The sequence below is a fragment of the Phacochoerus africanus genome, chromosome 4, assembly GCF_016906955.1.
Source record: "Phacochoerus africanus isolate WHEZ1 chromosome 4, ROS_Pafr_v1, whole genome shotgun sequence".
Taxonomy (NCBI): domain Eukaryota; kingdom Metazoa; phylum Chordata; class Mammalia; order Artiodactyla; family Suidae; genus Phacochoerus; species Phacochoerus africanus.
The window spans coordinates 31,567,081-31,580,364 of NC_062547.1; the positions used below are offsets into that span (position 1 = coordinate 31,567,081).

The 13,284-nt window shown below is 40.4% G+C and overlaps 1 protein-coding gene across 5 annotated transcripts in view; it reads left to right on the top strand.

Annotated features, from left to right (window-relative positions):
- MPPED2 (metallophosphoesterase domain containing 2) overlaps nt 1-13,284 on the top strand; it is a 182,687-nt gene that overhangs the window by 40,268 nt on the left and 129,135 nt on the right. The window lies entirely within an intron of this gene.

Here is a 13,284-nt window from a genome sequence, read left to right on the forward strand (position 1 = left end):
GATAGAATATACCCACTTTGCGATGACCTCCCCATCCCCAATTCAAACTAAGTCCTTCCTCAGTATTTTTCTTGGTGAAGTCTCAGTAATGATGGCTAACACTTAATGAGCACTTGATATGCACCAGTCCCTTTATTAGCAATAGTTACTTAATCTTTATATCAACTTTGTGAGGCAACTTCCATTGTCATCCCCAGTTTAGAGATGAGATGCCTGAGGCTTGAAGTTTAGTAACTTGTCCAAGTGGCTCTGAGCTAGGCAGAGACAGAGCCTAAACCCAGTCTTATTGCTGCTCTAAGTGTCATCAGTGACCCCTGAAATGACCTCTTGATCACTTTGTTCTCTCTATTCTTCCTCCTCCCATATTTACATAGGTACATGTAATTTATGGTCACATGGGTGACAGTTTGGTATATATGGCCTCCCAAGGCAAAGTGTGAGGTTTGAGGTGGTAAAAGTGGCAGCCCTTGTAAGAGAATAATTCTTAGAAAATCCTGACTCTCATACAGATATCAAATGAACACTTGTTAACAATTTTATGTAACGCATTAACAAGGTAACCAAGAAATTTGTTAGAATAGGTTCATAGGAGCACCATGAATTTATATGGAATAAAAGAGTATTGAGATGAACTTACAAATGGATATAAAACTGAGGGGAGTCAGTTGAACTTCTACTAAACAGGATTTATTTGCATCTGTAGATAAGAATTATATGCATTGCTTTCACTGATCTATAAATTACAAAGAGATATAAAGCCCTCAAACTAAGCCCTATATATCTCTCCGGAATCTGATAATGCCTGGAGGCTTTTTTTCATTCCATTAAAAGGGTACTTACTTCAGTCTTAAATTTTTCCCTCTACCTTTGAGAAACAGTATTATACAGCAAAGGGCAGAAGCTCATGTTTAGACAGGCTCCTAATCCTAAATCCTGTGTCACCTTAAGTAAAACTTGGAGAAGAATACAAAACAGTTCACAGGTGAGCAGAAGAGTTCCCAAAAACTCACACACACACACCCTGCAGAGAGAGATCTTAAAAGGATTAAATGTATTAATATAGGAAAAGGCCCTGGCATATAGTAGATACTACTAAATTTCAGGTATTGTTAGTAGTAGTAGTAAAATATCTAAGATATGGATGTTGCTTAATAAATGTTTGTTGAATGACAAAATCAGGAGTAGACAGACTTTTTCCTGCTAAGGTCCAGATCATAAATATTTTAGGCTTTTGCAGGCCATATGGCATTTGTCTCAGCTATGAAACTCTGCTATTGTCGCTCAAAAGCAGCCATAACAATATTTAAACAAATGAATGTGATCATATTCCAGTAAAATTTTCTTTCTAAAAATGTGCACGGTGCTAGATGTTGCCTTTGGGCTGTAGTTTTCTGACCTGGAATTGAATAATTAAAGTAGCTGATTCAGAAGCTTGGGATGAAGGAGTAGCTGCCAGGCACTCATATTGATAGACCTTGGCATTGTCACTCAACAGGCAAACCTGGGCAGAGGTTGGCCAGTGCTAATCAATAATTATAACAAGGAAGAGGGTATTTCTCTTTGTTATTATTCCAAATAAATTGACTACTGGAATTACAGTGAGACCTAGATTTGAATGTCTTCTCAACCACATAGCAGCTGGGTGATCAGGGACCAGTTACCCACCTGGTCTGAACACCAACCCTGAGATAATCATGGGGGAATGTAAACTGTGAGATACTCTACCAAAGTGGTAAGTACTTGTTGCCAGAGAGAGAAATATTCTTCTATGGGTTCTTCCATTGTGTGGGAACTATGTAATTTTTAATGGTTGAATCGTGGGCTATTTCAGCAAAGGATAAAGATGTAGGGTAAGGTGGTTCTCTTATTGTCATGGAACAGTTTTCAGAGTAACACATATTGAGGCTGAAAACTATTGGAGTGATTTTGAAAGGTCGTTAAATGTTGGCATCTTATTAAGTGGCCTTATAAATAAGCATTTGTCTTCAAGTGGACTTACATGATGTTCCATATGTTGCTAAAAATGGTCTTTCTGCCTTAGGCATGGCTGATTTTTTTTTTTGAGCGTAAGTCAATCAACTCAACCCAAAGTTGGAAAAAGCATCACAGACCATTTAAACCCAACATTTGGCTTTAAAGAAGGCCCATTAGCCATGCAAATATGAAGTTACCTGCACTTCTGCTAAGCATAATTAACTAGACAATGAATTCCATTAACAGCTACTTGTGAGACATTAAGCCTTGGAAAAGTTGGCTTTGATGAGTTGGAAAGTGGAGAAAGATAGTAGAATTCATTCTCCTTTGACAGAGTTTTAATACAAAAAAAAAAAAGTCTTTTTATCAATTTAACAGCTCCTCATGAATACCACTGCCCTCTCCAACATTTAAAAAAGTTAATGGTTATGTTTTTTTATGTCTCTTAACATTCTTTCTCCTGGACTGAGCCAGGTGAAGACATGTTTTGAGGTGGACTCAGTGTTCGAAAATGACCCACATTTTGTTCTTGAAATTCTAATTGTAATTATCGATTTATTTAGGACAGAATCTGTTCTTACATCTGGGTGTGTTGTATTGTGTTGTGTTGTGTATGAGGAGTTGTAAAGCTGGAGGGTGACCGCAGACACTGAGCAGTCAGCTTGGGGCACAGCCACCTACTGGCCTTGTGCCTTTGCTTAACCTGAGTCTCAGATCCCTCATGTGTAAAATGGGAGAAAGACAGGGCCCCCTGCTGTGGGGATTGAAGTGAAAATTGTCCAGATGAAGGAAATCCCAGAGTACCTGGCTTCTAAGTGAAAACTGTTGCTGTTGCCCTTCATCATTACCATCGTTATTTTTAGCCAAAAAAATTATATGTCAGTATCCAGATGTCTTAGTCAGTTTGAGTTGCTGTAACAAATACTGTAGATTGGGTCGCTTACCATTCCAGAGGCTGAGGAGCCCATGATCCAGGGGTCAGCCAGTTTGGTTTCTGGTGAGAGCCCCCTTCCTGGCTTCCTTCCTTGCTCTGTCAAGGTCATCTTTCTTGTGTCACTTTAAGGCCACGAATTTTGTTCATGAGGGTTCCACCTTCTCGAAAGAATTACCTCCCAAAGTCTCCACCTCCAAATACTTTCACTTAAGGCTTCAACGTAGCAATTTTAGGGGAAGACACAGCACTCAGTCTCTGGCATCAGATCAATGATAAAAATGGGACAGAATGGAGCTCCAGGTGCTCTAATCATGTAGGATGCTTTAGTTTATTTCTGACTACTTCTCCAGTCCTCATTTACAGTATACTCCTGAGGATAGTTTCTATTTATAATATTATCAGGTTTCCACTGCCTTTCCTTCATGCCCTCTCCTTTCTACATGTTTTCACTGAGCTTGGCTTCCTCATCCTATGCCAAGATTTGTGAAGTTAATTTCAAGTCACCTTCCTTTCCTTTAATGCTCCCCATCCCACCCCCATCACCCTCACATTCTTCAGAGAGCTACATCAGTTTCCTTAAAGCCAGCTTCCTTTGTGGCCTCCTGTGCCTTTCACTGGGGGGGGGGGGCGGGGGGAGGACACTTTTCTGGGGCCTATAGGACTAGCTTAGGCCCCATAGTCTGGTTCTCTGTGGTCCCCAACCCCATCAGCCTTGCCAACCTTGCTCTGGAGATGGTTTTTGAGGCTACTCTCTTTCTGAGCCTATGATCCTTTATCCTAGACATTTGAAATTGACATACTTCCTTGTGTTCTGTGCCCACTGTAATGTCCCCTGTCCTTCCCAGCCCTCAAGCAATGCCAGGCATTTTCTCCTTTACCCCACAGTACCACACACTTTCTTGGTTACATAGCACTTTGCGAATTGTTTCATAAATCACTGTTTACATATAGTAGAGACCATCTGGGATTTGGCCTTAGCAGTCTCCCCAGCACCTAGTACAACATATGGTCCATAGAACTTACTTACAGATGCTTGTGAAATGACCAAATGAGCAGAAATCAGGTGAGCCAATAAACATTTGTTGAATACAGGCATATCTCATTTTACTGTGTTTTATTGCGCTTCACAGCCACTGTGTTTTTTTCAAATTGAAAGCTAATGGTGACCCTACAATTCTCTTGGCACCACTTTTCCAGCAGCGTTTGGTGACTTTTATGTCTCTGTGTTGCAGTTTGGTGATTCTTAAAATATTTCAAGCTTTCCTGTTATTATTATCCTTATGGTGATCTATGGTCAGTAATCTTTGCTGTAATTATTGTAATTGTTGTGGGGTGCCACAAACCATGCCCATATAAGACAGTGCACATAATTGATAAATGTTGTGTGTGTTCTGATTGTTCCACCAACCAGTCATTCCCCCACCTCTCTCCTCCTCTGACCTCCTTGTTCCCTCAAACACAACAATATTGAAATTAGGACCATTAATAACCTGGCAGTGGCCTCTAAGTGTTCAAGTGAAAAGAAGGGTCGCACGTTTCTCACTTTAAATCAAAAGCTAGAGATGATGAAGCTTAGTAAGGAAGGCACAAAAATCTGGGTCTCTTGCACCAAACAGTTAGCCAAGTTGTGAACATAAAGGAAAAGTTCTTGAAGGAAATTAAAAGTGCTACTCCACCGAACACATGAATGACAAGAATGTGAAATAGGCTTATTGATGATAGGGAGAAAGTTTTAGTGGTCTGAATAGAAGATCCAGCAAGCCACTGTATTCCTCTAAGTGAAAGCCTTGTCTAGAGTGAGGCCCTAACCATTTCTAATTCCATGAAAGCTGAGAGAAGTGAAGAAGCTGTAGAAGGAAAATTTGAAACTAGCAGAGATTGGTTCATGAGGTTTAAGGGAAGAAGGTATCTCCGTAACACAAAAGTGTAAGGTGAGGCAGCAAGTGCTGATGTAGAAGCTGCCCCAAATTATCCAGAGGATCTAGATAAGGTAATTAATGAAGGTAGTTATGCTAAACAACAGATTTGCAATGTAGATGAAACAGCCTTATAGTAGATGAAATGCCATCTAGAGTTTTTTATAGCTGAAGAGGAGAAGCCAATGCCTGACTCAAGCTTCAAAGGCCAGGCTGACTCTCTTGTTAGGAGTTAATGCAGGTGGTGACTTTAAGTTGAACCCTGTGCTCCTCAAGCATTTCAGAAATCCTAAGGCCCTTAGGAATTACGCTAAATCTACTCTGCCTGTGCTCTATAAATGGAACAATGAAGCTTGGATGACACCGCATATGTTTACACCATGATTTGCTGAATATTTAAAACCCACTATTGAGACCTACTGCTCAGAATAAAAAGCATTTCAGAATATGACTGCTCCTTGACAATGTACCAGGTCGGCCAAGAGCTCTTGATGAAGATGTATAATGAGATTCACGTTCCTTTCATGCCTACGAACACATCATCCATTCTGCAGCCTGTGGATCAAAGAGTCATTTTGACTTTCAACTTTATTATTTAAGAAATACATTTTGAATGGCTATGGCTGATGTAGGTAGTTACTCCTCTTATGGATCTGGGCAAACCTTCTGGAAAGGATTCACTGTTCTAGGTGCCATTTAGAATACTTGTGATTCATGAGATGAGGTCATCAACATTAACAAGAATTGGGAAGAAATTGACTCCAGCCTTCATGGATGACTTTGAGGGGTTCAAGACTTTAGTGGGGGAAGTAACAGGAAATACCAAGAGAACTAGAATTAGAAGTGGAGCCTGAAGATGTAACTGAATTGCTACAACCTCATGATAAAGCTTTAATGGATGAAGACTTGCTTCTTATAGATGAGCAAAGAAAGAGGTTTCTTCAGATGGAATCTATTCCTGGTGAAGATGCTGTGAAGATTATTGAAATGACAACAGAGGATTTAAACTATTACATAAATTTAGCTAATAAAGGAGCAGCAGGGTTTGAGCAGACCAACTCCAGCTTTGAGAGACGTTCTATGGATAAAATGCTATCAAAAAGCATTGCATACTACAGAGAAATTATTTGTGAAAGGAAAAAAATCAGTTGATGTGGCAGACTTCACTGTGGTCTTATTTTAAGAAATTGCCAAAGCCTCTCCAACCTTCAGAAGTCACCACCCTGATCAGTCAGGAGGCACTAACATCAAGGCAAGTCCCACCACCAGCAAAAAGATCACAACTTGAGAAAGGCTCAAATGATAGCATTTTTTGGCTATATTTTTTTTCATTTAAAGTGTGTACATTGTTGTTTTATATATAATGCTATTGCACACTTAATAGGCTACACTATAATAAACATGACTTGTATATGCTTTGGGAAACCAACAAAATTCATGTGATTTGCTTTCTTGTGATATTCGCTTTCTTATGGTGTGGTGTTGAATCCACAGTAACTCTGAGGTGTGCCTGTAATGTACTGGCAGATCAACTGCAGAATCCTGGAAGGAAACACCCTTGTTGCTGCTTTGTCTTCCTAGCACTTAGCATGGCACCTGGCCTGTAGGTAGGTGCTTAAGAAATTGTTGTTGACTGACTACCTGACTGTGTGGAGTAACAGGCAGTCAGTACAGTGTCACATGCCTTTTTTTTTTCAAATGCAAGGCCAGTACCCAGAAGTGTAAGCCAATTAACTTGGTTGTTAAGTTAAAAGAGTCAGAAACACTTAACCCTGGACAACACATCTCCAGTCGTGGTATTTATGACCCAACCATATGCCATCTTGAGAGGCTACAGTGGCTCCCACAGTAGGTAGCCTGACTGGCACCAAAACACCTCCAGTGGGACCAGCAGAAGGACCAGGGATTCCTGTCACATTCAGTGCTCAAAGAATTAAATTGTTACCACTTAATAGTCATTGAATGTCAGCACTGTACTTTTATAAGGAAAAAAATAGATGAGACACACTCCATGCAGTGGGCTTTGTTAATGATAATTAGTCCATGGTAGAATAGTGTTGATCCAGCAGTTCAGCAGTTAAAGAAAAGCAGTGCCCTTGGTACAAATTTGAGTGTGTTTTTACATCTGGTTCTGTTATGCTTACTTACTGTGTTTCAGCACCGTTGCTGTTCTGGGGCATCATGGCTAAACTGGGAAAGTTTTACCAGCTCAGAGTTTTAGAAAAATGAGAACAGCCCCATTTCTGAAGCCACTAGTTAAATCCCATATCCTTTAATTTTTGTTTTATTGTGGTAACTAGAAGCTAGCTTCATTGTTCTCTCTTACACTAGAAATACCTGGGAGGTCTCTTTGGTCCTAAATTGCAGTTTCGCTTCTCTTATGTATAAAGTCTGGCTTGCTCTGATTATATTTGGATGGGTCTGGACTGCATTTATCTTTGCATTGTCTGGAAAGAAAATAAAATTGCAAAGAGACAGAAGATGTTTTAAGCTGCTAGAGAGGCTGAATTGTTTCTAAAAGGCTTGCACAGGAATCATGCGACCAATCCTTTGGTTCTGCCTTTCTTTTCACACTTGAAGAACAGAGACAGAAGTGGGGAAGCGCCTTGTCCACTAATTGATGACCATGGTAGTGGGAGTACAGGAAGGCCTGGATGCCACAACCAGAGCTCTTTATTTTATTTTATTTTATTTTTGCCATGCCTGCAGCCTAGGGAAACTCCTGGGCCCGGGATGGAACGATTGCCATGGCAGTGACAATGCCAGACCCTTAACCTGTTGAGCCATCAGGGTACCTCATCAGAGCGCTTTTTAATGAGGCCTATCTGTCAGCTAAAGTAGCCCCTCTAATGACACCTGTATTTGGAAACATTCACCATCAGTTTGCACATGTGACTTGACATCTCTGGGAATGAGAAACACTCTTTATTTTTACCAATATTCTAAAAACAAGGTTTTATATCACTTATTTTCCCAATGAACTATAACGTGCAGTTTTTTGAGGTTTTAAGAAACTCCATTTAACTGGATAATGTACATAAGAATTGAGGGGTCAGTGTATGGAGTCCTAAAACTTGCATATTTTTGGCCGTGAACTCCAGTGAGCAGTCTCTAGATAGCAATGGCTGCAAGAGTTTAGGTGGTAGATTTGCTGGCATTTTATAAATTTTATCATTTTATTTTCTCCAAGTGCAGGCGGATTTTTAGTTTCCAAAATTAAGTATGTAGAGAAGTGAATTGAAAGTTAGAAAACTTGACTCTTACTTTTTTAGAGTGGACAAACCTTAACGTTTTAGTAATTATTTATTTCTTTCAATGTGTATTTGCAAAATATAGCCAGCATATCCACTTCATAGATGATATTGTTTAGGGAAAACCAAAAAAAAAAAAATTGTGTAGAAACTGTAAGACAAATTAAGTTACAGTACACACAGAAAAGCAAAAACTATGAAGAAAATATGCAAAGAGGCGAAACACAGGATTAGATCATCTCTGAAGTCCTTTCCAGTCTAAAAATTCTGTTAAGCCTAGTATTTATTTATTCATTGTTTTGGTGGCAGCTTTTACATGTCTTTTTTTAAATGATTTTTTTCCATTGTAGTTGGTTTACAGTGTTCTGTCAATTTTCTACTGTACAGCAAAGTGACCCAGTCACACATACGTATATACATTCTTTTTCTCGCCTTATCCTCTATCATGCCCTATCATACGTGACTAGATGCTCTTTATCGAACAATCAAGTAGAGAACAGACTGAATTCTCATGTCTAGGGTGGTGGTGTAGCATCACGAACGTAATTTTAACTCTTATGCCATCTAAATTTTCAGGATAAACGTCAACGCTGTAATATCACATTGGAGAACTTTTTAAAGTCAGTGGAATGCATTAAAAACAACATGAGGGTTCCAAGTGGATTGGGGGATGGTTAAATACATCAAAATCCTGTTAAAATGCTCTGTGAGGGTTACAGTCTATTCTGACACTGAAAGTAGAGGCTAATTGTGTACATAAGGCTTTTACTGCACACTTGGCTTAAAGAAGAAATCCGTGTCATAACAAACCACATGATTTACAGCTTTTCTGAAGCTCTGTCAATGGGACTTGCAACACTGCATAAATTTGTTATCAGAAAAAATAACAGATACAGCCAGAAGAGGATTCCATAGTAGAAGCAATATTATCATATAGGTTTTTTTATGGGTGTTAAAAAAAAAAAGCTCTAATGAGTCAAGACTGAATAAATGAGAATGGTTTATTTGTTTGAATAGGCAATGGGATATATCAACATTGGACAGTCAAGCTTCAAGAACAAAAGTGGAGGCTTTGGCCCAAGACCTAGAGACTTAATTAGAACACCAGTTAAGATGATCGCTCAGGTCCTCTCTAGAAAAGTCCTTCAGGGCATCCAGCACTGTTGATTCTCTACCACCTGTACTGGCACTTGTCTCTCATAAACAGCTCACTGGTCCATGAATTCACATGGCTTATGACTTTGGACACTGAAGATGGAGGGGTTCTGCCCAATCAGATTATATCAAGGAGATCATCAGGATTCTGAGGGCGCTTGAAATCCTATCAAGGAAACGTTAAAGAAACTGGCTACTCAACCAGGTTAGAGAAGATTTCAAGGGATTATAATACATGTCTTCAAATCTTTGAAGAACTGTCGAAGGGAAAGGGGCTGAGTTTTCTTCTGTTATTTCAGAGTGCAGATCTAGGATGGAGAAGGAAGTGACAGGAAGGAAATGAATGTTTTTACTGACTGTGGATTGTGTGCCGAGTGCTGTGCGGGTTGTTGTATGTGTGATCTTCTTGAATTTCACCAAGTTACCTGTTGTTATTTCAGTGTAATGAAAGGAGACATGGCAGTCAGAGAAATAAATTTCCTGTGACTCCTACTAGTAGTAAAAATATTACTTCCTAGTTTTAAAAAAAAGCGAAGCTAACATTTATTGTCTGCTGTGTGCCGGGCATTGAGTACATTATTATTTTTTCTCCTCCTGGTAATCCTGTGAGTTAGGTACTATTTTTATATCCGTCTCAGTGGTGAGGAAACCAAGGCACAGGAGTAAAGCACATGGTTTGGTGTCACACGGCTAATAAATGTGGAGTGGGATTCAGAGCCAGACTGTCTCCAAGCTTCCATCATTCTTCATCTCTACTTTCAGAGCATGTGCTGTGTGCCAGACCCAGTACTTGACGATTTATAGCCTTAGAGCAATATTGTAGATTAGGCATTATCACCCCCATTTTACAGATGAGGAAAAAATCGAGGCCAAAAGAATGAAGTAATTTGCCCGAAACAAATAACTCAGCCAACTTGTTATTCGGTCTTCAGGCTCCAGGCCAAGTCATTTTGGACCACGCTCGGCTTTCTCAGAGTTTCTGGATCGGGAACTTTCTAGCAAGTAGAGCTGTCAGTAACCAGAAACAGACACCCTAGGAGTCAAGGGGAGGGGGAATGCAGGAGCTCCCCTTCTCTGGAAACCTTGGAGAGAAAATTGACGTCAGCTAGGCAGGGAAGGGGTAGAGATTCAAGCTTCATAGAAAACATTGAACCTGATGCCCCCTAAGGTTTTGTCCAGCTCTGGGATTTTAAGCTGCTGTGTTTTCTTCTCATCTTCCCATGTCATCTTGTTTTCCCCTGGGCGTACTCAGATGTACGTGCAAATCTCGCTCTGCTGTTTGAATCTGGCTCTGGGGGTTAGATTGCCTTGGTAAGATACTCACTTGCTAGGATATTTGACATGATGCCTTAGGGGAAATGTTAGGTCATGTGAGAAGTCAGCAGCATAAACAGTGAATGGTAAAGTTGTTGACTAAGAGGGGAAATATAGCAGGAGGGTCTTCACAGGATGTGAACAGGTAGATCTTCCGATAGCAGTCAGGGGCTCCCTTAAACATGCTTTTACAGGAAAATGTGCTGTCTTGCCTTTTCAAAGTGTTTACCCAAGGCCCAATTTGGAAATAGTAGTTTCCCTAAGGGTGTCTCGACTTTAATTATATCCACTGCAACTTGCCTACTCTACAAGACATCTTATTTTCAACTCTGAATGTCTTTTTGGGTGGAAGTGTCTTCCTTCCTATGACATCCCCCCCCCCCCGAGATATTCATCATGTTACTTGCAGCGTGGCTCTGACACATCATGTCTTCTTCTTTTTTTTTTTGTCTTTTGTCTTTTTGTTGTTGTTGTTGCTCTTTCTTGGGCCGCTCCTATGGCATATGGAGGTTCCCAGGCTAGGGGTCGAATCGGAGCTGTAGCCACCGGCCTACGCCAGAGCCACAGCAACGAGGGATCCGAGCCGCGTCTGCAGCCTACACCACAGCTCACGGCAACGCCGGATCGTTAACCCACTGAGCAAGGGCAGGGACCGAACCCGCAACCTCATGGTTCCTAGTCGGATTCGTTAACCACTGCGCCACGACGGGAACTCCAACATCATGTCTTCTTATACTTAGTCCCGTGGGTCTCAAAGGACATAGTCTCTCTGGGTCAGGGGATGTATGTAAATTCTAAATTTGCATTTTTATACCTGCCCCCTGCCACTTCCCAATCCTCTACTCTGAATCCATCCTCCATATCTTTCCCAGACATCGTACTGATTGTTTCTCTCTGATGACATCCAGTTGGTGGTGTTGATGGGTGGGCCTTCTTAGTCCTCCTGTGTCCTTATGGCTCATTATTTTATTTCAGCTCAAAGCTAGGGAGGACATATTTTCTCCCTTTTTCCTATCCCCTCTATTTTTCTATTCCTTGGACTTTATTTCATCGTTAATTCTGTTGGATAGGTACGTATTTCACTGGAGAAGGTGGGAAGGTGGGGGAGGACTTTGAAACTGCTCAAACATTGAGTGGTATTCCAGTTGTCTTAGAAAGTGATTGCCTAGTGTAGAGCTAAGGTGGGAAACACATCCTGTCCTATGTGACGATTTTCTTCTCTAAAATGAGTAGGTTCAAAGAATCGGGGCTTAGGGGATTTATATCTTTGCTCCTTTCTGCTTTATCAATTCGAAATGATGATTACGGTGTCCCTCTGATAAATTCGGATGGACTCCTACAGGATTTTGATGCCGTACTTGGGCCCATAGCTTAGTGGCACTACGGAAAGGAAGAGAAACTGGGCTTTGTCTAGACTTTACCATTAGGGTGAGAACGGTACCGGAAAATAAAGATGTATAAATATTGAATTTATTTGTATGTTTAAAGGCCAGGGGTTGATTGATTTAATTTTCATTCAGGTGTTGGTGGTTTTGGTAGTCCCATTCTTGCAAGCATCCTCACTTCAGGTATAGGAATATATCACGGACCACTTTCAGTGGGTGGCGCTGTCTGCTGTGGGAGGGAACAGTCTTTCATTCTCTGGGAAAACTACCCTTGGCAGACAGACCATACCAGTTGGTGCTGTGTGAATAGAACCACTGAGACTGGGCATCATAGAGTCTCAGTAATGGAAAGGTATTACTGAGAAAGACACCAAACATTTTTATACATATTTTTAAGAATCAGCTTTAGCTACAATGAGGAGGGCTTCTAGGTCACTCAAGAGCTCTCTGTGCATTAGTGAATTTTCTCCATGATAATGGCAGTGTTAACTTCTAACCTTTACAGGAAAATCCATTTTTTTTTTTTTTTGTAGAAGTTAAGCTTTCTTTGGGGTTTCCAATCCTCCTTCCTCCTTTCTGTCTTCTTCCAGCTCTCCTTTCTTCTTCCTTTTGTCCCTTCTTCTCTGACAGAGATAAAATAAAATTAAAAGATTAAATTGTGGTTGCTGAGGGGGAAGGAGTGGCATGGACTGGGAGTCTGGGGTTAGTAGATGCAAACTATTGCATTTGGAGTGGATAAGCAATGAGCTCCTGCTGTATAGCACAGGGAACTATATCCAGTCACTTGTGATGGAACATGACGGAGAATGATGTGAGAAAAAGAATGTGTATAAAGAATATATGACTGAGTCACTTTGCTATACAGTAGAAATTGACAGAACACTGTAAATCAACTATGATGGAAAAAATAAAAACCATTTTTAAAAAAGGATTAACTGTTAAAGAAATGCAGTACTAGCTGGTTGTGTAAGGACGTCTTTATTTCCCTCATGAAAATTGCCATGGTTAAAAACAGATTTTTTCTTTTTCAAAAAAGTGAGGAAAGGGAGGAAAAATTAAACAAAGCCTTTCGAGGCTACATGTACAAGGAATCTCTGTTGAGCTTTCCCTGTGTTCTCTGCTGCATGTTAACGACCCAGGGTGGGGCTGCAATATGAAATATTGTTCCTTATTTAACGTTTTACACTCTCATCTCGTTTCATAGTTGCTTCTCTTGTGACCTTCTCTTTGCTTTGATAACTGCTTCTTTTCACCCATAATCCAAAGTAAGTGTACATTCCTGCAGAGAAATTAAAGGAAGCTGTCAGTGTAGAGTTAATATAGTTAAAGCGTCCTTAACTCTGCTATAAACCCTT